General features: G+C 32.8%; 1 pseudogene; it reads right to left on the bottom strand.

Moving 5' to 3' along the window:
* Positions 1 to 3,443: 3,443 nt before the first annotated feature.
* Positions 3,444 to 27,204, bottom strand: part of LOC149564348 (phosphatidylinositol 4-phosphate 5-kinase 2 pseudogene) — a 48,304-nt pseudogene continuing 24,543 nt past the window's right edge.

Below are 27,204 nucleotides of genomic sequence, written 5' to 3'. Positions count from 1 at the left end.
CATTGTCAACATGACATTGCATGGACATTATCAATTCAAGGTCTCTTGAAGGGCCTATAATGGTTAGAGTTCTTGTAGCATTACAACAACCCTCAAGAATAGCAAAAGATGGTTATTATAATAATCATTTTTTAGTGCATAGTCAAGAGAGATACAGAAAGATTTAAAAAGATATGCAGCCAAAAAGGCACGGTACAATAATATTACAAATTCATTAATGATGACAGAGCCTTAGTTGAAGAAAGAGGCAATTTTATTAAGAGTATAATTTGCCTTTGAACATACCAGAGGATAGTATAGTCGAAAGGGGACAGTGATAGTTTGTTTTGACCAAGCATTATAGTCCTGCTCATTATGAAATGACAGTCTCTTGTTCAAAGAGAAGTTTGACAGTCAGAAGTGAAAAAGCAAACAAGTAAACAATAATCACCTTTTGAGAAAAGGAAAAAGTCATTACAGGAACATCAAGTATAATTACATTGGATTCTATGTGTTAAATATGGAAGTGGTATTATTACATGCCAAATATTGAAGTAATATTATCACTGTAACTATGTAAAATGTCATGCAACAAGTTCTATTAATAATAGAAGAACAATATCATAGCAAAGACACAACACATTCAATGGCAGAATATTACTTTATTGATTGTACTAAAGTCTTCTACATGGATGAAAAACATAGTAGGGTTCTCAATGCATTGCATAAAGGTTCTTCTCAAGAGCTACAAGTTGTTGGTAAAACATCTGGTGCAGTAGAGGCTTTGTCTCTAACATTTATTGTTTTGGCTGCTGGAGTTCCGTTAACAATTGCTCTTGAACCTACACAAGTACATTGACAAGAGGTTGATAAGGAGGTTTAACGCCTTATAAAAGAACTCTATAAAAATAGCATGCAAGTAGCCAATTCATTGTAGTCCTATTCTGTGGCTTTACAATGTCTTCTTTGAGGAAATTATATTGTAGGTACTAAAATGCATAGTTGGGCACGAGTTTTGCAGTTATGTGTGAGGAAACTTTCACCTGAAGTACTTTTACTTGCTAGAAGATTAGAAAATGATCTTGTTGGAAAGGGATAGGGTGAGCATGTAGACATTATACGCTATAATTATCAAACACTTCACATAAAAATTGACATGGCTGATAAAGAAATAAGAAAAATTCAAGAGGACTATTCTGAGCTTGAGGCATGAATGATTAAGAAAATGAACACAGATAAGGACTGGTTGTTGGCTATTTTCAAAAGGCATTTGCAGCCTAAAGTTTATTCTGGTAAAGATGGTAATACTTTTAGTAGGGTCTTAGGTTATAACAGATGGGATGAAACAAAGGATTGAGATATGAGTTCTATTAGTTTTGCATGTTACATTAGCTTCTCCATATCATGAGATTAAAGGGAAAATATTTAACATGTAATAAGGGGTAGATCTTTAAGTGATGGTAAAGCTTGGCAGCAAGAATTTATGAATATTGTTTCAATATTGGACCATTCTTACCAGTCATTCACAAATAAGTTCCTTACTTAGGTCACTATAGCTTTAATGATGATTTAAATATATGTGTAAGCCAATTTGAAAGAAAGCATTCAGGTCTTAGTGTTTGTTGTAGTTTAAATTTAGGGATGGTGGTGGATGGACGATGCTAATGGAAGTGCAGTAGGGATAATCTCATCCCCATACTAGAAGCTCAAGTTATAATAGTGATTGTAGAGAATTGTTAGAAATTTTGGAAAAGGAATTTTGGTGTGACGAAAGCTTGTTCATTGCCGACTAAAGAGCTTTAATGCTGTTTTAAAGAGTTTTGTTGGAAATTTTGAAAAAAGGATTCAAATTTTACTGTTTGATGCAATTTGCATTTAGGGATGACATTGGATGGACAGTGTTGGTGGAGGTGCAATGGGGAGCATCTCATCCCCATCGTGGAAGCTCAAGTTTTATTTTTGGGAGTGAAAATGAATCCTCAAGGAACATTGACACACACAATTTTTTTTCTGTGTTTATTAGTTCTTTAAATATCTAGCAATAGTCTAGAAACATAGAACGTGGTAGTTATCTGTAAAATATTTCATGCTAAGACAACTCATTTCCATCTATTCCCTATTATATCAAATATAACTTTACCCGTTAAATTTTTTAATACTATAGATCCAATCTAGTGAAGATGTGCAAAAGCCAACAAAATACACATATGTAGAAGTTTGGCTTCAAACCTTTAAGTGCTTTTACAATACACTTTCAAATTAGAAATAGATCTTGCAAAAAGAAGACATCAAATGAAAAAATAATTCCTTTAAAAAAAAAATGATGTCTAACACTCAAATATCTGGGTATTGAAAATTGAACACATTTTAGGATGAGTAGATATAAGAATTCAACACAAATATTGATATTATACCTTATATGGAGATTTCCTTGTGTTGAGTGCATCATTTTCATTGAAAAGGGGAACCACATCAAGATATAGCAATGAGTTTACAATTTCACTGAGTTGAGTTCGTAAATTTGGATCTTTAAAGTCATTGTCAGTTACAAGCAGTTGGGAGGATGCCACATCTAGCTGCAAAATCCAATCAAAACTGATTTACCATAAAATTGAAGCCAATAATTCATGTGCTTGAATTTTCTCTAGAATTTAAGCTCAGTGTATCTCACTTTGTCTATGACACTCTAGAGATGTTCATAATAAATATACTTGTAGTTATTTTAAATTAATTTTCATCGGTATGAATGTACATCATAGATAAATGGTAGTTCCTAGTAGTGACAACAATAACTTATGTTTACCTGGATGAACCTACTATCATATAGAACACTAAAATCACTATGACCAACTACAACATGTGGATTTCTATCAAGTTCATCCCGAGTCTTCTTCAAATCCACAAAGCTTCTAAATAGAAGAGATAGAAAAACAATTCTAGTAGACTATATTATAAACTTGATCATATAAAGCAAAAATTATGTGGCTTCACCTATTTGAGTGTTTGAAATATAACACCAAGCATTCTAGAAAGAAGTCAATTCAAAATGAGAAAAAAAAGATCAATTTTAAATGGAAATAGTATATTTTTTGGATGCATTTGATAAGGTAGAAAATGACATATGACCTGAATAAAAAGAGGGCTCAGAACCTTTTTTTAGTGCAAAAATATATGAAAGCATCAACAACTATAGAGATTTGATTAAAACTAAAACCTGTTATTGATCAGCTTGAATTTATACATTACATTGTATCCTACAGCTCTACATTGTGTCCTACAAATGTGCTTTGCAACTCCTGAAAATTTTTCAATCATATTTTTCCCAATACATAGATCTGGAAGGTTTCTCCTACATTGGGTAAACCGAGAAAAGTTTGTGCCATGGTACATTTGTTCATCAGTTCTAGTTGCCCAATGATATGTACCCTTTCATTGGAGGCACTTGATTTAAATATTCTCCATGAATTGCAATCAATACTGGTATCATACAATGAAACAAATGCAAATTCTATGTATCATCAGGAAAGGTTCTGCAAATAAAATCCTGAACCCGCTTGGAATACAATTTTGGATCCACTGCTGAAATTGAATGAGGATCAACTTGTAGGGAATTGTAAGCATGTTCAAGTCTCTTGGAAATATCATAATCTTGGAGTATATCTATAATTCCAAAGTACAACACTACATCATAATCCTAACCAAACAACTCCCCTTCTGGATGAGAATCTTGAGCAATTTTTAAGGTTTTGCGAGTTGCCCTGGCAGGCATGTTCACACCTAGCCTTATTCCTAGCGTCGTTGTTCCTGGATGGACGAGATCAGTATTTTCCACTTGAACACCAAACTCATCAAATGTGAGTTTTTTTTTTTAAAATTCACTTGAAAGATGTACATCCATGGAAGAACTCTTTGGTGAAAAAGGAGTACCATATTGTGGCACCCGAAGATGAAGACCTAATAAAACACTATAATCCATTATTCTCTCTACTTCCAAAAAGTTATAATCACACTTGATTTGTTTTAGAAGTGCCTGGCACCATTTTGGCTCAAGTTGATATACAAACTCAAGATCTAGATCCTTGAGAGTTGTAGTCTCATCATTTTCAACTTTGTCTGTTGATTGACCTTGAGATGAGCCTTTTAGATTGAACCGCCTATGTATGTGAAGCTCTGAACAGAACATATTTTCCATCACTATAAGTTGGACCTTTTGTCCTCCTGCTGCTCTGATAATATGTAGACCAAAAAAATTAGTGATCAACGTGCTTTTATAAGTACGAACATGATTATAGTAATTTGGCAACATACGAAGAAGTACCTTTACTTCAGATTTCCACATTGTCTTTATCATGAACCGATCATCGTGAGAAAGATAAAATATAGTGCCACTCTTTCTTGGCGAGGAGAGTTCTCACAGAGCATCATTTCCACAAATAGAAAGCATATAATCAGCTGCATCAATTTGAAAAAGTTCTCGAAGATGCCTGAAAACAATTGGGTAGTAGTCCTTCCATTTGAAGTCAACAAAATGATGAGGGGGGTGCAAGCTGAACCCTCAGGTGGAAATCACATCCATACACTTTCTTTGGGATCAAAATTAGCAGGGACAATCTCTCGTTTGTGTATGGAACTGATCTTTCCTACAACATATCTGATTCCCAACTGCAAATTAAGCATTAAGTCATAATTTTTGTGCCCTTTATAGATAATTTCACCCATTCTCTTACTTTCATTTGGCTGCTGTTTATGGCCTCTTTTCACAGCCTTGGAAGACACATTTATTCTGGATACCTCAATAATCAATACTCCTTGAACATATTCTCTCTTGACAACAGATTGTACAGGAAAATTTTTGGGATCACAAGTTCTGATACCCTCGTCATTATCATCAAATTCCTCACTAATTGAGCTTTATGCCATCAAAGGAAAAGGTTCTTGCTATTCTGGATTCAAGGGTGTTAGAATCTAAAAAGATTAACAACCCAGAAAACTAGTGCAAAGAGTAAATATCTAAACTATGAATGCAAATGATACAAAATCAAAATAGGAACACAGAGTTAGTCTCCAAGAGAGTAATGCAAATGCTAGAAGCAAAATAGCATTATGAGGATGCAAAAATAAGAGATGCAAATACAAGCCAGGTAGCATGCTTATATAGGCTAGGAAGAGGGAGGAGGTGGCAACACCAACCAATGAGGAGCAACCATCTATTGGACTAAAGATAGCAAAGTATCTTCCCAAGATAGCTAATGGATGCTCACATGTAGGAAGGTGAAACCTCACAACCATTCACCTAATAAGACATGCTTTATTAACCTAAGTGAGATTATTAAAAAGTGTAGGAAAAAACTAGCAAAATAGGAAAAATAAAAAACTACACTAACAAAGGGTTTTTGAGGATGTTGTTTCGGAGCTAGGGGCATAAGAAGTATTCAAATAAACCTCAAAATCAGACATAGAAGAGCTTCTCAGTCATCATCGGAGAGATCGTCATGCTGATCCAAACTGGAAGGCGAGGATTCCAAAATGTGACTAGTTCCACATGCAGGATAAAATGTACCTTTCCCATCTTTGAGCCCCTTACTCTAGGTCCCCATATAATAACTCCCATCTTCTCATTTGTAGACTCCATGGCCATGCTTCAACCCATCAAGCCATTGCCCATCATGTTTAACCCCATTGGTCTAACTCATAATACCCGTTCCACACATTAATCCACATCTCCATTCTCCCACATATTCACAACCACTCTCCCAAATATACCAACCCTGACCTTCCTTAACACCATGCTTCCAATAGCCTTCATAAAAATCACCATTCTTGAGGGATTTATGACCATACCCATGTTTGTCATTCAGCAACCACTGTGAAATATGTTGCTATTTCTGATTTCTTTTCTACTGGCCTATAGTGAGCTCCTATACTGCTTCTGATTGCCTTATTATTATAATAAACATAGAAGGTGCATCCTATACATTTTTCAATTTTTTTCCCGACCCATAATTCGCCAAATTAATGTTCAATCAATCTCAATGGTTGTAGCTACAAGGAGTGATATCTTTTTTTCCCAATATCAGGTTGGAAAGTTTGTGATTATCTTGGCCATTTCCAAAAATTCTACAGAGTTCAAGGGGAGTTCAGCAACATGCTTATTTTGTCATTCTGAAAGAGAATGGAGACAACCTTCTCTATGCATTTGTGACCAAATGTGGGGGTAGTCTTCTATGCATTTGGGACCAAAAGATCTGTAGATTATTTTAAATAGAATTGTTAGAACGATGAATATTAAGGAAGGGTATTAAAATATTGTAATGTTTCTTTGATGGTCATCTTAGTTATCTTAGTTACTCTATGATATTTCCTATTCTATCTTTAGTTCATGATTGTTTCATTTAGAAACATAGTCTTTGTAAATCTATTTAAGAAGCATTTGTCTCCTTTATTTAATGTAACATTAACAACATCAACTTATAACAACTACTCAAATCAAACCTGTAATTTTCTACCTATTTGGTGGTGTTTAGCGGAGTTGTACATGTATGTGACTGTTTAGTAACCTTCGGGAAGTGTTCTGAATGGTTGGAATGGTTTTGAAGGGTTTATGATATCATTGTAACCTTCAATCACATTAAAGAAGAAATGCAACCACATTTCCTATCATACTAGGCCTATAAGTTATTATATTCCTTTTCTATAGAGGACTTTTTGTGAGTGCTAAGTGTGGACGAAGCTTCCAGGAGTTATTGGGAAGTGCTCTATGCAAGATTGGTTAGTAGTTGGAGAGTTGACATGGTAGAATAAGACCTATAACTGCTGGCAGCAGTCCTTTATCTACTCAAGCACATCAATCAGATCTTTCATAGCTCTATCAATCATATTTGGACTCATTTACCTTCACAACAGAGAGTTTGAAAAGTGTTTTTCATCTTATATTTGACAGGTATCAAGTTTAGTCCTTTTAAAGGTTTGCTATTTTGACTTTGGAGGCTTGTTGGGTAATTTCGCTCACTATTCTGCCTATAGCAGTGTATGCACTGTCTATACCAGACATGAAACATCTAATTTAATCACTTGTCGTAGGTATTTTCAACTCAAGCATTGGCTTTGTTCTTTATTTTGGTGCTTTGAAAACATTTTGGCAATCTAACAACAGGATACTCTTTACCAGTTTAATGAAAGAAATATATGGGCATGATTCGGTAGAGTAATAAATTAAAAAGGGTTTGTGTTTACAAAGTTCTTTAAATGACCATGTTAATGTAATAAGGTAGTCTGATATGTTTCAAAGTTGGAGAAAGGATCAAATGTTGTTAAAAGAACAAATCATGAAATAGTTTGCCATAAGATAGACCCTCCCAAACTTGGTTGCTTGAGTAGTTAATCAATGTTGTCATTGGTTCCCAATAATGGGATTGCTTTATATATTCTTGTAATGGTTGAAGTTGGAGAGAGGAGTGAATGTGTCTCATTCAAAAATAAATAAAATAAAGAGTTTCATGCAATCTGGTTCTTTTGGCCAGTGGTAACAATCTGAGTTCTTGTAATTTTATTGGTTGAATGTTATTAGTTTTTGAAGGACAAGTGATTAGGACATTTACTGCATTGAATCAACAAAATTTTGTGAAGGTGGCATTCAATTCCACTTTTATTCATGAAAGTTATATGAGTTTGAATAAAACTTATTAAAACCTTCACCAAGGTTATCAGTCACAATAAAACGTAGCCCTCTTACCTTTACAACATGTAATAAGGCCTTGGCATTGGTCAATAGAATGGGGATGCAATTTAATCTAGTTTGTGAATAAGTGCAGAAATCTATGCAAGTGGTGACACACGTTTTGGATGGAGAAAGAGAGTAGTTTGCTGAAGGTTAATGAAAAACTGTCATAGAAATTTTGGGCGCTATTGCAGGGGTCATATCTCCAAAACCCACCGTTGGATGTTTCTCATCTTTTGATATGTGTTTGAGAGGAAAATTACGCAAAATATCACCGGTTGGATTGAGGAAAGAAGGTCTGGTTCAAAAGTTATGACTGACTGTGTGCAGGTGTATACAGTGTACAGTAAGAGGGTACCTTCTAGATTTCTTAATTGAACAGAGTGTGTGAGATGAATCTAAGGTGTGTCTTAGAGTATTTACAAATCCAAGGAAGTATATAAATAATTTAACTTGATCCTAAAAGTGTGTTAGGATAGGAGCCACCACTTGAATGGTGTAAGGAACATTGGTTATGTAAGGTGTTGTCCGTGCTGTGACAAGAATACATTTGTGTTGTGGGGATTTGTCAAAGTAATTGAGATTTCTGTTGTGACATGTTGGGGAATGAAGTATCTGATCTAGGATCCTTCGTAGGAGAGGTGTATGGGAATGTCGGAATGAGAACTAATAAGGGTGAGGTGCGACTATCATTTAAATGCTGATATGTGAATATAAAGGCTGATTAGCGAGTTGGGTTCCTAGAGCATGTGGAGTAAGGTGGATTTGAGTTGTAGGGTGACCAATTGAGGGTCTTGTAATTGCATGTGGTAGGAGAGTGGTTGAGGGAGTCAATAATGATGTCCCTTGTTGAGAAAGAGTTTTTTAGTGTCTTGTAATGACACTTTGATGTGAGAAATTGTATCTCACATTTTTTTAGAAGATTGTTGTCCTCATTGATTGGACATTGGATTGATCCATCTTGCTCTGCATTAGGATAGAGGAAATTGGGTGACAATTTTAGCTTTGTAAGATCAAAATGCTTTGATGAGAGGTGTTAGATCGTTATTCTTGGGAATAATGGTTATGTTTTTTATGTGTCCATACCAATCTGCTCGTCTAAATGTTTTTCATCTTACTTTGACATATGGTGAGATGGCTAGTGCATTGTGGAAAATCAACTTCAGTAACACTTAACTTTCTAATAAATTCTACATAGAACATCTATTTATCAAGAAACCTTTGGGCACTGAGAAGCTTTTTGTTTATTCATTGCTCATTGGAAAACTGTAAATGACATAACTATACTCATTTTGTAAGTTTGAGGAACTAGAAGATTAAATAAAAAGCCATGACATCAAAGCAGTAGTCACAACTGATGGAGAAATGTCATTTTTTTTCTCTGCTTGAATTCTTCAGAATGAAATACAAAACACTATATTTTTGCACTCTTGCTACTCCTTCCAAATTGGTTAAGAACAATTCCATATATCTGGAGGTTGGTTTGGCATGATCTACAATATTGTTATATGATAATGTACTTCTATGGTTGATATGATCAAGTTAATGCCTCCACTTCATTATAGAGTGATGCACTGGGTTATTTTTGGCTCAACAACAAAGAAGAATCTAACCTCACCATGCCAATAGTTTGGCCTAACAACAGAAGGGAAAGACCTAGATAATTCTGCCATGCTGAATGATATGGCTACCTAGATAATTGCATAGCTGCTTGAATTACCTCGGCCATTGACTTCAAATCAATTTGGACCTTTCATTGTGCAAGAAAATGTTAAAATTAATATACAATTTTCATTGAAGATATGGTGGAAGCATGTGTGTTGCTTCTACGTTTTGCATGGTTTCTACTTTTCATAGTTTAGTTAAAGTTCATTGACTAAATGGAGAAATGTGAAGATGAATGATAATTTCCATGTTCATGCATTTTATTATTTGTTGATTTCAAGTTGCAAGGTAAGGTTAGTCTAGACTTGATTAAATGCTAATTTCAATTGTGGATGTTCATTTGGATGTGTCAGTATTAAGCATTCAAATGAATGATTATAATATGAAGATCTTTCATGTTTCCTTTAGAAATTACATCATCTTTATGTAGAAGTTTAATTTGGCAAAGAGAGGACTCACTTATCTAAGCATCGTCCATTGATATCATTGTCCCTAGGAATAGAGTAGATTTTCAAACCCTTTATCCCATTTGTGATTTATTTGAAGTCAAGTTAGTATTCCAAGTTCTTGCCACTTTGAGGAGAGACATTGATAAAGTCCAAGATAAATAGTGAAGTCCCTGTGTGATAACCTACACATGACATCATTTAACTGAGTTATATCCAACAAAAAGTTGCACATACGTATTGTAAACCTTGAGGCTGATTCATTTGATCACATACTTGCTATATTCTTTAGCATTTGGAATTCTCTTGTTCAAGAGAGGATAGAATACTTGATATTTTATTCTGCATGTTGAAGTGGTCACAAACTTCACATCAATGTCACATTCTAGAAAGATATCCATGAAAAGGAAGACCCAAAATTTTAAGGAAATATTCTTGTGAATAATCACCTATTCTTGCTCTATCCCTCCACATCCAAGATAATACTGTCAGGCAGTGGCTTCCATAAATCATTGTTGACACATGTCATAATGATGGCATAATTGAAATACAAGAGAGGATAAAATACTTGATATTTTATTCCGCATGTTGAAGTGGTCACAAAATTCACATCAACAACACATTCTATTAAGATGTCCATGAAAAGGAAGACCCAACATTTTAAGGAAATATTCTTGGCAATAATCACCTATTCTTGCTCTATCCCTCCATATCCAAGACAATATTCTTAGGCAATGGCTTCCATAAATTGTTGTTGACACATGTCATGGTGATGGCATAATTGAAATACATATAAATTATAATGCCATCAAGCATATGAATAGATATGTTCTCACTCAGCCTGAGTAAAATTTTTTATGAAGATAGCGAACCATGTTCGTTATGATGTTAGGAGAAAAATTATGATGTAGTATAGTCAGAACAGAAGTTTAAATATTCTCAAATTTTAAATGAAACACGGAATTAGTTATTTGAGCACACCCCTGACGAATGCATGTAAATCCATATGGAGAGTAGTAGATACGTATGACCCCAAGAAGTCAAAGCAAAAATATACAACCTATAAGTGCAAGAGAATAGGTAGCACCACATGCTACACGAACAAAATGAAAATCCTATGTCTATTTGACTTTGCGAGGCTGAATAACATCCACAATATCAATAGCATCTCCATACCCCAACCGCCCTAGATCTGTTGCACCCCATGACACTAATGCTCCAACATCTAGTATATAAAAATCCAATGAAGCATATTTTTATTAGTAGAACATGAGAACTATATACAACTTTATGCAATTAGACCAAAAGCAACAGAATACAAAGCTGCATGTAACTACTAGGCCAACAATAGTAAGTGTTCTTCACATTCTAATGCACTATAGTAGTATCTTTTGAATAGATAAGCCCTAACTAAACTATTAAATAAATCGTCCATGAGCATACATTTACAATTTAATTTTTACAGATGCTTAGGATTAAAACTTGTTGTCAGAAAGGAAAATACTAGAATTGCATTGTCTTCCTCAACTTTTCACCCTATTGTGACATAATTCATCGGTCAATCTGTAGCTATAGATATGGAGGGAGATCTTTCATATGAACCTAACTCTGAGCATCTTTTAGGTGTGATAGTGGGTAATTTATATTCAAGAGAAAACTATGGTGCTAATGATAATGCATCTAATAAGATGGCCTCCTTAGGATTAAGTACAATGGGTTCTCTATGTGGCCTATCTATTAAAAGTGATACATTCTTGGTAGGAGAACCAAAAAAGTTGAAGAACATAGATTTTATATTTTCTAGCCCTTCCCAGTGTATGCTAGATAAACAAAACTTGTAGAACTTTTAAAATTTTGATAATGTTCACTTAGCGACCAAGAATCACACTACCATAAAAAAATTTAACAAATGATTTTCCATCAAACACACATATGAAGTCAGGGATTGATGATTGTGAGAGTTAAAGGTGTGAGGATCACACAAAGAAATACAAATTACTTTAGATTAAAATACTAAACACAAATTGCATAGAGAGTATCAATTATGGGATTCATTCAAGATGAATAACATTTTTAAAAAAAAATTTAAGCAACGGTTTGTAGAAAGAAATAGAAAAAAATCATTTATGAAAATCAAATAGCCAGACTTTGTGAATTTGTGCACCTATTCTTAAAGAAATGAGGAGGGAAAAAAGCAGTGCATGTAGCTTACATCTGTTCATTATGAGATCAAACAAAATTCACCCGGAAAGGGTTTGATCAGATGAAATCTTTCACCAATGTTCACTTCACTGTTCTTAGTTAATTTTCCCATCTTTTTTTAAATTGGTAAAAACCCTAGGTGGCCATCTCTTCTACAACGCATTTAGATGTCTTTTAATCTTATTTGCTTCATGAATTAAATGCAAATGAAAATATAATTTTCTAATTTTATTATTTTCCTCCCATGGCTATTGAATATAAAAAAGAAACATATGAAGAACCATTATTTTAAGTAAAATGCAACAAGGTTATGAGAAAAATGATTTTCTGTAAGGCTCAGGAATCAGATCAATACTTACCAGTGGTTGTGTGTGGCCTGCAAGAAATCTCAACAAAAGTGAACAACATGAAAACCACCATCTATATTCTAGCATTGCCGCCACAAAGCAAAGGAAAAGATTAATTGAAATTTGAAAGAAAACTTTGGAGGCAATTTTGTGTAGGATTTACCTGCCAAAGGAGAAAGATTTTAACAAAGTGATGTATTAATATCACAATATTATAATTTATTCATTAAAATAAAATAAAAGAAATATTTATTAAATTAAAATAATTACATATTTTAATTAAACATAGTTATTGTCCATACTAATAGTTCTCAATTTTTTTTATAATAATATATCTGAATTATAATAGTTTTTCTAGTTTTTACTTATAAATTTTATTTATGATGATAAATTTTAATTTAGATAATAATAATGTTTTTTATTTCTATTTATAAAAATGTAAATATTTAAGATAAATTTTAATTTATCTTAAAATATCTATTTTTTCAATTTGTGGGATTAGATTCAACATGACTAAACCATATTGTTTTTCTTGAACAAATTATTTGAAGGACCCAACAACAGGAAAGAGTCATTGACCAATCAATGATTAATTTTGAAAAATAATATATAGATAATTAGATAACCTATATTACCAGAACACAATATTGTCCAATAAACATCACCCTCCAAAAGAATAAGTTATATTCTTGATGATAAGTAAACATCAACCAACTTGGGGAGGACTTTCCAAACTTAAGATAATGGTGAACTTGAAATCACACTTTTCAAACTAAGACCATGGGAGTTTTTGGAAATCAATGAGATTTGAGGTCAATGCACTCCTAGTGGAGTTTTATCATTTCCATGGTTCATAGTCTGGTAACACACATGGTAATATCAATCTAAATTGTCATTTTAATATAGGTGTGAAAATTAAGATAAATTCATCTAAACATGTATTAGTCAATGAGTATATTATCAAATGTTATAATTGTCAAGGAGTAAAGACAATTTATTATATAATTTTTGTTTTGGTGATTGATCATTAGTGACTAACTATTTAATCATTTATTTAGTAGTCTATTTAGTCATTTTTTTAGGTGACTAATTATTAGTGACTAATTTTTGAATCAATAATTTAGTTTTTTATTAGGTAGTTTATTTAGTCACTTTTGTTTGGTTAATCTTGTGATTTTACCTGATGATTAAATTAGTCACTTATTTATTTGCCTATAGTTGTAAATTACAAAGAAATGGTAGAATGTGATAAGCTTTAGCCACATGACTAAGAGTTTCAGTGGTGTGACTAAACATTTTAGTCATGTAGTCACATATTTGCCAAAATGTACTAGTGTCCATTCATTCTCCATCATCCAATTTAGGGTTAAGATGGATTAGGTAGGATACAATGAATCTATCCCTTATTCTATATCTCTTCTAGAAACTTCTCCTTGAATCCTCTTTGAATTCACCTAAAAATGGTTTACCTTGAATTCTATGCCACCATCTCATCAATCTTATCTTCTACTTGGTTCACATAATCCAAAAAAAAATCTTGTTAGCTCATATTCATCGAATTCACAATCTTTCAAATAATGTAGTCACTCAAAATTAACTTGCATTTGATGCTCGACACACACTAAATTGCTCAACATCCTTTGTGAAATTACTCGGCATGAACTAAAGTTTTCTAGTGGTCGGCATCTACTAAACTTTACTCAACATCCATTGTTTTGCTTGGCATACACTAGAATAAATATTTTCTTAGCTCCAACTGATTTTCTACTCAACTTGCATTGATTTTTCTCAGCACCTACTATCCAATCGATCAAGCTTGGTAGACAAACTTTGTTTAACTTGTTCTTCTATACTTGCTTAGTGTAACCAACCTTTGTAATCTTAAGTAGATTATCAATACATCATGTTATCACTATCTTAACTAATTCTTGTACTTCTTTACATATCATAACTCAACCTTTCCTCTAGGTGCTATTGTTACATATTTTGATCAAATCCTCTTCATCAATCAAATAAGTGATAGTGCTTAAATCATATAAGCAGTTGTCTTACCAACAAATAGTAGGTTCAATATTAGTGACAAAATAATGATTGAAACTCAACAATCTCCTTCAATCTATTCTCAATAGGGAGGCCTAGATACCTATACCACTACTAGGGACTGGTGTATAAAGACGGTCTATTGTCCTAGTGTGACCGTTGCTAGATGTTTTCACTTAGTACTTTTGATTTTGAAGTATGTTTTTTTGTGATTTATGCTTTCATTGGAATGCTTTTATATCCTGTTTAGCTGATGTTAGTTACTGTCGCATTCCTTATTATGATAGTTAGCATATGATAGATGATGTTATCCATATTTGTAGGATTATCTTATGCTTTACTCCTAGCATGTTATATTTCCTTATGCTTATGTTGTAGCAAGTTTTAGTAGTGATGTCCTTATATGATAGTATTGATGATCTAATTGGTAGTTTGGGATGTTACACACAAGGGATGGCTAGGGCCCACAATGGTCTTATGATGCTATTATGGTTGGAAGGAACTACATACTTAGTTTGGTTGTACTGTACAATGTGATGTTATTTTAGTTATTCCAATGTTGGATTTGTACACTGTGATGTTTCCTTCTATACTTTCCCTTCACTACTTGATTAGATGGTTAGATATATTTTCCATCTTTCAGTAATGTGTTTGAGTATTTATGCCTCAAATTATGGTTCTAGTAATCCATGATGTGGAGGTTCTAAACTCTATTTAACCCTTTCAGTTACCCTTAGGAATTTTCTTGCATTTCTTGGGTGACTATGTTTTAGCATAGTGTGATACAATAAAGTGTCGCACACCCATTAATCATGCATTCCCTAATTGTGTTGTGCACCTCTTAGAGAAATGTTGAGCAATACTTTCTAGTATCACAAACCCATTGAAGAAGTGTCATACGATACTTGTAATGTATCATACATGCTTCAGAGAAGTGTTATACCCCTTCTTGAGAAATGTCACATGATACTGGAAAGTATCACCTTGTTTTGATTTAAAGTATCACCTAGTATTTGCAAAAACTTGTTGGGTAGATAGCAGGTTCTTTTTAGTAAGACCCAAAATTTTTGGGAAGTGTTTTGGCTACCCTCTTAGGTGCTTTTCAATCCTTTAGTGTCACATTTTGAATTCAAAATTTTTTGATTCTAATTTAGCTTTGAATCTTCTGTTGTCAGTCATTTTGGTCAGTAGTGGTGTTTAGAGATTCACTAGTTGCCAGGATGGTGGTGAAGTCTTTCATTGTAATCTATATGATCCATGTATGATATTTGGGCGAGGCATTATAAGAAATAAGTTATCTGCAAAGGATGAGACACCTATAGTTGAGTAGAAGAATTATAGATCTATGATTGGAGTATTGTAATATTTGACTCACACAAGGCTAGATATAGCAAACATAGTTGGAACTATTGCAAGATTTAAAGATGATCCTAGAGAGGCACATTATGCAATAGTCAAAAGGATATTTAGATACCTAAAAGGAACACTAGACTTCACATTGTGGTATGACAGATGTAATGATTTCACTTTATATGCTTATACTGATGTTGATTGGGTAGGTAGTATGGATGATAGAAAGAGCACCAGTAGTTGAGCCTTCTTTCTTGGAGGAAGGTTGGTTTCTTGGCTAAGTAAGAAGTAGGAGTATACCTCACAAAGTAAAAAAAAAGAAAAATATGTTGCAACAATAAAAAATTGTAATCAAGTTGTTTAGATGAAGTAGATGCTAAAGGATATAAGGATAGAATTTAGTGAAACCTTTTTCATACATTGTGATAACACAAGCATAGTGAATATGTCTAAGAATCCAATGTTGCATTCTAAGAATAAGCACATTTCTATCAAATATCACATGTTGAGAGAGAAAGTTGCATAAAAGGAAATTAGATTAGAGTATGTAAGCACCAAAGAGTAGATTGCAAATATTTTCACCAAGCCTCTTCCTAAAGAGGCTTTTGAGTATATGTGAGGTATGCTAGGGGTTATTCCCCTTCCTACATCAGAGTAGATGATGTAAGAGTGCATCAATCCAATGTAATAAATAACTCTTGTTTGTCTAGACTGAATGCTGATGCTTCTTGTATGGGGGAGTTTCTATGATGGACATAGTCATCTAGGACTCTTGATAGATGTTGTTTTGAACAATATCTTTGGACACTTGAGCATGTCAGAGATAGTCATTGCATAGGTTAATGGTTTCTAAAACATTTGACATTGATGTCAATGCTGGAATAGATTATAGCATGAAAAATAGTTTGATATAGAGCACATTGAGCTATATCAATGGGGGAGAATGATTTATGAATATGATTTGAAAAGAAAGGTTAACAATCTTTTATAGTTGGTATTTTTGGAACTAGATATTTTTCATCTATGTTGCCATCAATGCCAAAGGGGGAGATTGTTGGAAGCATGAATGTTGATGATACTTATATGGGGGAGTATTGTAGAAACATGATTAGATCATTATCATGAAGATATGTTACATTCATGATTTTGTTTGTCATTGATGTCAACATAGTAGATTTTTGTGGTATCTGACAGAAGAACAATGGTAAAGAACAAGTTAGTATGAATAGATAGTTGAGCATTTTCACTAAGAAAGGTTAAAGGGAGATAATACTAAGTGTCTAGTATATGTAGCTAACCTTAAAAGCATAAGACATTAATTCTAGAAGAAGTTATACAAGTTTTGGTGAAAACTATTCTAAGATAGAGTTTACAGAAGCATGTTCTGGTAAACTTGTTATATCTCTTAGCAGAGTTGTTCTAAAAATCCAAAGTTAAAGATGTGAAGAAGACATTATATAGATGACATAGCTAAGCTTGTTCACCATAATGTTCCACGTAAAAAAAGTTATTCAAGTTACAAAGTGAAATATTAATGTTATTGCTAAGTGTAACATGATTTTAATGAGCTCCTATAATAATTAATTAAGAAGGTGTAATAGCTAACTTAGGGAATTGTTTTATGGATTTGGTATAAAGGAAGGATATTTTATTTTATCATGTATGGAATGGATTAATGATTTCAAGAAACACAAAGAGCATAATGGGAAGATAAGTAGAGTAGAGAAAATGTGAAGGAAATTTTATTGCTGACGTTTTATTATGTGATCCAAAGTTTGATATTTGGATCTGAGGTTTGTGACTTGGTCTACAAGGTCTAACAGTGATTGATCTAGTTGACAAGAAATAGGAAAGAAGTTAAATAATAATACAATTAATTATTTTACAAGGAATAGTTGAGAGATCAGTTGGATAGTGAGTTCAATGGTCTTTCCCTAAAAGCTGTTTGGGCAGTGAGTCCTTCTACCTTCTACAACTCCTAATAGGGTTGGCACAACTAACAAGGTTGGAATATTCTAACAAGGATTCAAAGTCTCCTAACAGGAACTCATATGTACTAAGTGTTGTAATAGATTCTTAATAGGATCCATCCTCAAACAAGGATTATTCATCATCTTGTGGGCATCATTTCCACTGGGGTTTTCCCTCTGATCAAGGGTTTCCCTAGTTAACAAATTTGGTGTAATTGTGTATGTGCATTTTAGTATGGTTGCTATTTACTTTGATTGAATGGTTAAGATTAATTAAGGTTGAGAATTATTGGATATTGATTCACCCCCCCTCTCAGTTATATTGGTGGACTATTATTTCTAACAATACATCACTTGGTTAACATATGTATTAGTCATTTAACACTAAACTTTACAATCCCTTCTCCAACTTCTTGGTCAATACTCCTTTCACCTTGTCACTCTGTGTAACTTTTATAGATTAGTGAATATATGAACTTCATCATTACATGATTGTAAAAAAATCAAAACAATATTACATTATCAATGTCCAACTCATTCAAGTGCCCATTGAATACCATAGTTATAAACTCTATCATCATCATACTTTCTTTAAATCCTCTTCATCAATCAAATGATACACTCTACTAAATTAGTATAAAGTCTAACTAACTAAGCCTTTAACATCAATTTAAACAATACAACTGACATGACTCATACATTCATAGAATTCTTAGTTACATCATTAGTTGGGGCTAATAGATTGGCTACTTACCTTTGAAAAAGTGACACTTACACACATCCAAGTAAAAAGCTACCTACCATCAAAGGGAGTCCACATGTGTTTCAAGAACTTCAACAACCTAAGTAGGGTCCACATGCATACTGAATTAGAAAAATGTCGACCACAAATAATGTCTCCAACAATTTTTTTCTTTATCTTCAAGTTGGGTACTCCATCATATAAACAACTTTAAAACTTCTCAAAGCATGTATGTGAGACTAAGGTTTTTCTCACAAGGCCGCCATATGTATATGTTAAATTTGATAGTCCAGTGACCATCACAGTGGGTGTTTTTCTTCTTTTCCATGATTTTTATTTGATCATTAATTTTAAGTGCATGTTTTACTAGTTTTTCCTTCACCATTTGCATTTCTTATTTGAGATTCCAACTTTGAAAGGTCATAGCTTGGTCATTTGGACTCCAAATTTGATGTAATTACTAAATTTTTTTGTTTTTGGGTTGAATTTTCCAAAAAATTTAGTGATGGTTTTATTTTTTTTGTTTTAGTGGAAAAATATGATTAAAATGCATATTTTTATGACTTCATCTATTTAATCCAAAATTTTGCAACTTATGGAGCTTTGTTTGGGATCAGACAGACACATTTTTCAATACCATTTTATTGAAAGTGCATAATTTTTTTGTCTACCTTATAAATTTGGTATCATTATAGAAAAGTTATAAGTGGACATATAACTATCATAATTTGTTCTTTTATGGCCTCATTTGGCACTTGTAACAAATAAGGTCCTTGAGTGGTCTTGTGTTCCATACTTTTAAGTCTTCCACAGCTTCATATTCACAATTGTAATCATCAAAATTAAATGTTCACTATGACCTATTTTGGAAAGTGAAAATTATACATGGACTGAATTATAAAGTGACAAAATTAATACATTTTGGGGGAGGGGGTAGTCTCATTTGTACTCTCATGTACTCTTTATTGTGTGAACCTTGCTTCTCTTTAATTTTGCACAATATAAACTCTATCATCATCATACCTTCTTTAAATCATCTTCATCAATCAAATAATACACTCTACTAAATTAGTATAATGTCTAGCCAACTAAGCCTTTAACAAAAATTCCAACATAGCAACTAATATGAATCATACATTCATAGAATTCTTAGTTACATCATCAGTTGGGGCTAACATATGGGCTACTCACCTTTAAAAAGGTGACACCTACACATGTCCAAGGAAAAAGCTACCTACTGACAAAGGGAGTCCACATGTTTTAAGAACTTCAACAACCTAAGTAAGGTCACATGCATATTGAATTGGAAAAATTTTGAACACAAATAATGTCTCCAACAACTTCTTTCTTTATCTTCAAGTTGGGTACTCCATCATATAAACAACTTTAAAACTTCTTAAAGCATGCATGTGAGACTAAGGTATTTCTCACAAGGCTACCAGATGTATATGTTAAATTTGATAGTCTTGTGACGATCATAGTGGGTGCTTTTTTCCTTTTCCATGATGTTTATTTAATCATTAAGTTTAAGTACATGTTTTACTATTTTATCCTTCACTATTTGCATTTCTTATTTGAGAGTCCAACTTTGAAAGGCCAGAGCTTGGTCATCTGGACTCCAAATTTGATGTAATTACTAATTTTTTTGGTTTTTGGGTCAAATTTTTAAAACATTTTAGTGATGGTTTTTTTTTTTGGTTTTAGTGGAAAAATATGACAAAAATGCATTTTTTATGATTGAATCTATTTAATCCAAAATTTTGCAACTTTTGGAGCTTTGTTCGGGCTCATACAAACACATTTTGCATACTGAAAGTGCATAATTTTTTGTCTACTTTCTAAATTTGGTATCATTATAGAAAAGTTATAAGTGGACATATAACTATCATAATTTGGTCTTTTATGGCCTCATTTGGCACTTGTAACTAATAAGGTCCCTGAGTGGTCTTGTGTTCCATGCTTTTGAGTCTTCCATAGCTTCATATTCACAATTGTAATCATCAAAATTAAATGTTCACTATGATCTATTTGGAAAGTAAAAATTATACATGCACTAACTTATAAAGTGACAAAATTAATACATCTTGGGGGAGGGGGTAGTCTCACATGTACTTTCATGTACTCTTTGTTGTGTGAACCTTGCTTCTCTTTAATTTTTCACAACAATCTTTATTTATGAACTAAAATGAATCAATAAAAAATACCATTAGTCACATCCTATAAATATTATGAGTGAAATTATAAAATTAAAATCTATCTTAAAAATTTAGGGTTATATAGGGTAAAAATGAGTTTTCGATATGAATCAATATTGCTCATAGAAAAATTTAAATGGTACAACAAATGTGATGAAGCATTTGGTACCTTGTGCATGGCTATATCTCTAGATCTTCTCTTTCATGTCAAATCTACTACAACTTCTAATTATGTATGGATAAAATTATAAGGATTATTTAGAAAAGAAGATGAATTGAGAGGGAATCAATTAGAAAATGAATTGATGGGATTAAATTCATGCAAATTTGAAACTATTAAAGACTTCTTCAAAAAGTTGAACACTTTAAGGGTACAATTAAAAGAATGTGGGATTGAGAAGAAAGATTCAAAAATAATCCTAAGTATTAATTCCAAGCTTGGTCCTACATATTCTATATTTTTCTTGGCCTTCTATGCTACTTAAAGTGCCTTAGGTGGAAACTACACAATGCTTTCTCTTGATTAGTTTGCAAATGAACTCACAAAGGATCAACTCAAGTTGATCCATATGGGCACAATTAAGTCATCTAAGTCTCATGCCTTGACTGAAAATTAGGGAATAAGAAGAGAGCCTCCTAAGAAAGAAAAGATCCAAAAGTACCAAACAAAAAATTATCAATAAAATAATCTATCTACTCCAAGCACAACAAATGGTGCATCTTCTTTAAAAGGTTATAAGCCCCAAAAGGAGATAAAAACATGTTCCTAATGTATGAAACTTGGATATGCTGAAAATACATGTATGAAGAAGCAAATTGATAACTTGTCTTATCTTCTTGAAAGGAATAATATCAAAGTTCCTGATTCATTTAAGTCAAGTGAATCCCAAGAATTTTTGAAGGAAGCAAGTAAAGGGAAAGGAAAGGGAAAGACACTAATTGTTGTTGTCTCTTGACAAAATTCATGGATTAATGCTTTGGGTGCTTCACACCACATGGCTTCATCAAAATAAAGTTTTTCCTTATTGGAGTCATGTTCTATGTCATCCATTCTTTTGGGTGATGACACTCTTGTTGAAGTGCACACGAGAGGGTCTGTTGATGTAAGTGAATGGACATTTCATGATGTTCTTTGTGTTCCATTTGTTAACCCCAAATGATCATACTAGTGATAAGGGAGATGTTGCATATGGAATATTCATATCAATTGTTATACTTTCATTGATGCCAAGCTATTTGACTCTACTAATTCATGTAAGTTTCAATCATCTAAAGGATGCACAATGTTGGATAAAGGAGTTGAAGACAAACTATGAAGATGTGAATGAAGAAGAGATGTCAAGTATGAGAATAAAAAAAGGACAAAAAAATAATAATTCTATGATAGTATAATGTTGGTTTTATTATTTTACATGATTTTATTAAGTGTTGAGATGATACACAAGCTGGATACTTTGGTTTGTAAAGAAGTAAATAAGTTATGAAATGGAAAGACAAAGAAACTATGAGTTGCACTGAGCTAGACAATGAGGCTAGTAAATGAAGGAACAATGGTCATTAGGTAGATGTTAAGTAAGTTAAGAATGAACAATATTGACCAAGAAAATATAGTGTTAACTGAGCTTAGTATTGATTGAGTGAATTTGGTATTAATTCAGTAAGGGAAAGATGAGCAGTTTCTAGAAGAATCAATTAGAGGCCAAAATTTGGTAAAAATATGGACTAATCAAGAAGTTCTCAAGACAAGGATGGGGTAAATAAGTGAATTTAATAAAGGAATAAAATTAATTATGATCTAATGGTGGATATTCAATGATTAGAAAAGGAGCCCAAAGTTTGAGGAAAAATTGTGTTGACTGAGTTTCTAGATTGAATGTATCCAAGATGGATAATGATTAGATAGTTATCATTAAGTCAAAAGAATTAGGGAATTTGATGAAAATATTTCCATTTAAGGGATGATCGAGATATTTATAGATGCTGATTAAAGTAATTTCTAAAGGTGAAGATAGAAGGTGACACTGATCAGAGTTGTATTGCAAGATTAAGAAAGTGAAGTACAAAGTTGATGTATGTGAGTGGATCAGCTAAAGAGGGAGGAGGGGTGAGAAAAATAAAGATATGAAATAGTAAAGTTAGTTTCATTATTTATCAAATTATTCCACTATTACTCTCAGTAATTATAACATAAAATCTCTTAACCAAGTGGATTCAATAGTCTTATTAGTAAATCCTTGTTACGATGACATTCCATTGAATGCTTGTAACCCCTTTAGAGAAGACCACCCAATTAAAGAGTGCTAAGGTCACATTAAAAATGTGCATGCAATGTTTAATAGGGTTGGCTTCTAATTGAGCTCACTTCAAATGAGTGAAAATTTTAGGTAGTCAATCTAAAGTAGTTTTTCCTTTAACATGGTTTCCACATTAAAAATATTTTTGTCAAAATATGTGGATGATTGTGTTCTATGTTATTTCATGCTTGTTTTATGTTTACTATTTAATGTTCCATGTCTCTTTATGAAGTTTAAAGTTAACAATCAATTACTCTGATACTCACTATAAGTTAACAATTTACTAGTAAGGACTCAATTTGTTATTGTTGTGAAGTTTAAGTCTAGTTACTAAGCTTGTTTATTGGAAGTTGAAGTTGTTAAGTTTCTAAAATTTTTATTGTTAGTGAATTTATTTTCCCTTTAACAATTTTAATTGATTTTTGACTCTCTTCCCAAACTTAGAAAAAACTAACCAACACTAAAAAATGAGTTCCATAGATAGTAAACTCTTTGTATTTAACATGTACAATTTCCTAGCTTGAAATATTCTACAATTTAATCTTATTTTAAAAGTTAAAAGAATGATTTCTAAAACTACTGTGAAGCCAAAAGCATAAGACGTAACACTCAATTCATAACGATGACAAGAATGTGCAAATTGAAGATTAATTCAAATCTCACAATGATGATTAGCCACATGAATGATTATTATCATGAAATACTCTAAGATAGAAAAGAATAGATGTAGACTACTCTATTATTTTAAATACTAGATTACTACATAATACAAAAGGTGAACCAACTTCACATAACATTCACTTCCATATGACAATAAATAATATGTCTTGATAAACCATAATATTTACCAAAATAGATTCATGTATAAAACCCATAAGATCCCATATATCATTGCATTGAGTATCAAAGTACCAAATATTCAAAATACAATAATCAAAATTAAAGTTTTAAGTATCTATAGAGCAGGCCCTCTCAAAATAAAAATAATTCTTATTAAAGTCACATAGGGCTTTATATTTTGTTTTTGAAACTAACTCAACCAGGGAGTTATAAACCAACATACTTAACTAAAGTTGTTAGAATAAACAATCAAAAGGAAAGAATGCTAAAGAAACTATCCCCTAAGTCCTATCTAATTAGATCTTAGCTATGACAACTAGATCATCTTGCCATTTTAGGTTTTTAGGAATTCAACCACCTGCTTCCTTCTACTTCTTATACATAGTAGAAAATTTGATCAACTATTTTTGTAGTAGCACTCTAATTTTCTCTAGCCTTAGTTTACACATGCACCTAACCCTGTGAACATGATCCATTTGTTGGATATAATTGATTAATTGTGTGTTGTCCTTGATGTTACACAAATTTCATATCAATTGATAGTTAGTGCATGCCAAGCTTACTTGGTCAGTGAAGATAGTTTTCCTAGTCTACCAAGCATTCTTGAGTTTACTCTATGCAGAAGGCAGTTTCTACCGAGCTCACTCAGGCATTGAAGGAAGTTAAGTAGAAAAGAGTAACTAAGCTCACTTGGTTAATGAAGGGAAAGTTGAATAGAGTCAGTGTTAACCAAGTTCACTTAGTTATCCAAAAGAATTTTGCAAGTTCGCAGTGTTAACCGAGCTTCTATTGGTTAACACAGGAAATTACTTTAGAATTAGTTTCTATCGAGCTGGTTTAGCTACCAAAGTTTTTCTTGTTTTGACATAGAAAGCTTAATTATTTTACCTATTGATTCTAGTCAACTGAGGTGATGAATATCGGATATTCTAATTTGTATTTGAGCCAACTTAACAATCTAAAATGTATAAGTAGAAGGTCAAGTTGTGACTTCAAGTGTGTGATGTGTGCAAGTTGAACAAGTTGAAAGAGATAAGAAGAGGAAGTGAATTTGAAGGATAAAGAGATATCTATTGGGTGCTCATTTTACATGAGGTCAACAATAGGAATCCATTGAGCAATTTCTCTCTTGAAAAGCTAATCTTTTGGGATCAACTCCAAGGTTTAGTATTTGTCTTATGATGTACCAAAATTCGCTCAATTGAAGATAAATATGATTGTTCACGAGGAGGCCTTTGTTGGTTCTATTATGATCTTAGAATGAAGTAAATCTATTTGTTGTCTCAAAATCACACACAAAAGAACAATATTTTTGTATTTTCTAATTTTTAATGAATGCAATTTTAACAGTGCAACTAAAATGAGTTCCTATTCAAACAAGGAGCTAGCAAAGAAAATAATGAAACTGAAAGCAAATAACTTAAAATTGAAATCCTAAACGGACATAAGCTACATAAAACAACACACTGTGAGTTAAACTTTTGAAGAAATTAGTAGAAAACCAATGAAAATAGGAGCAACGCTTCCTAGAATCCACTGATGCAATAGTTGATGGGAAATTTCAATAACTGAATGATGTTTCACTCTTCATCAAATTGCAAGGCCACAGAAAGTGTGCTCATGAGACAAAGAGTTATGCAAGCACAAATTTTGATCTCCTCTCAAGCTCATTACATCAATAGAATTTGTAAATATATAACAAACACCAGAACTAAAGAATCACACAACTAGAAACAACATAATAAACTTTTGGCTCAATCACAATCTATGAATAAAATCCACAAAAATATGACACATTCAGGCAAGAATGACTACACTTCAAATGTGAGCACCAAAAGCATAATTTTATTGCATAATAATGACGACCTTTTTTACATTTTACAATGGGGTATTTATAAGAAATTGTCTCCTCAATTTGTGTAGAGAGTGAGATATGTCTTCATGCAATAAAATGCTTTTAAAACATTAAAAAAAACTAAATATATACAAACTAACCATTAATTTGGTGCTTAGAGGGACTCCATCCATATTTTATCCATTAATTAGATGCATGAGCCCTTCACATGTCAAAAAAGAGAAAACATGAGAGAGAAAGTAGGAGGAATCCTTTAGTCAAAGTAGGAGCATTTGGAGGTGCCAAAAATAGAAGCTGGTCCTTCACTAGGCATGTGTCAAAGATAAACTATCATCAGAATGTGTTCCTGATGCATGGAAGTCACTATTTTTGGAACCGGCAGTTAATTGTTAGCGCACCTCTAAGTTGCGAAGCTACGGACCTATGTACTTGTGGACCTACACACCTATAGAGCTGTGGACCTTGACATGGTAAAAATCTCAAAATTTTACTGAGTGTCAAAACTAAAATTTTGGCATTTGTGTTTTGTTCTTCATCCCAAAGCTATGTTTAGATGTTTGCCCTTGAATTTCTCTATCATCGTAGTTATCTTAGCCACATTTAGAAGATCTAAAGCCTCATATTTATCCTTGAAATTTTGTTTTTAGTTGTCCACTTTAATTTGAGTCTCTGTAAAATCTCTAAGTTTAGTATCTAACTCTAAGAGGGCTTCTTATGTCTTGAAAGCCTGTCGGATGTCCTCATCATTAGCAACCTCCACAAAAACTTTCTTGAAATTTTCCACTACTATCTCTATAGGTAACAACTTATCTCATTCCTCATCTTCAAAAATATCCAAGTATGCATCACTACAGTGTCTCTTTGCTTCCAAAATTCACTCTTGGGCTTGGTCCTTGAGCCAATGAATATCCTCATGTAATGTATCCATTACTTTATTCCTATCTGCTATTTTCTCTATCCAATCATCGATCAAATCCAATTCTTCTTTGGATGTAACCCAATATCTTTGGCCCTTTATGGCTTGTAGAATCTGCAAATCCTTACTCCAGACATGTACCTCATCCATGATACTGAAGTCTTGCTTCAAAATTGCTATGATCTTATTCAAGTTCTCCTATGTAGCATGCAATAACTTCAAATTCCCTATGATTATAGTAATACCTTTCTCTTGAAAACTTTCTTACCACTCTTAACAAGCCTTCAAAAATGGGTCTAGCTGTACACATCCCCCTTCTCTAAGTACAGTGTTCAAAGTATGCTCAGGGTGTTCAGGATCAAGAGGACCAATGACCTTGGCTAGATATCCGTTTAGGATCTCAACTTGCCTTCGAAGTGCTTGGATTTCAATCTCCTCTTGTTCCATGTACTTGAGGACCTCTTTCACTCCCATAGTCATCATTTGTCAGGTTGAATCCTATGTAGGCCTTCCCAACATAACATCCTTCAATTCATAATCTTTGAGGCTAAGGCCTTCTGCATCTATGCCTTCAGGAGGGAGAGCCACTTGTGCAAATAAGTCCTGGTTCTGTATGGTAGTGACAAATGCCAATGGCATTTCCTTA

Source organism: Cupressus sempervirens, chromosome 4 (genome assembly GCF_028749045.1).
Source record: "Cupressus sempervirens isolate cs-2001-9-10 chromosome 4, ASM2874904v1, whole genome shotgun sequence".
In the NCBI taxonomy this organism is placed as follows: domain Eukaryota; kingdom Viridiplantae; phylum Streptophyta; class Pinopsida; order Cupressales; family Cupressaceae; genus Cupressus; species Cupressus sempervirens.
This window is presented reverse-complemented; position numbering and strand designations above follow the sequence as displayed.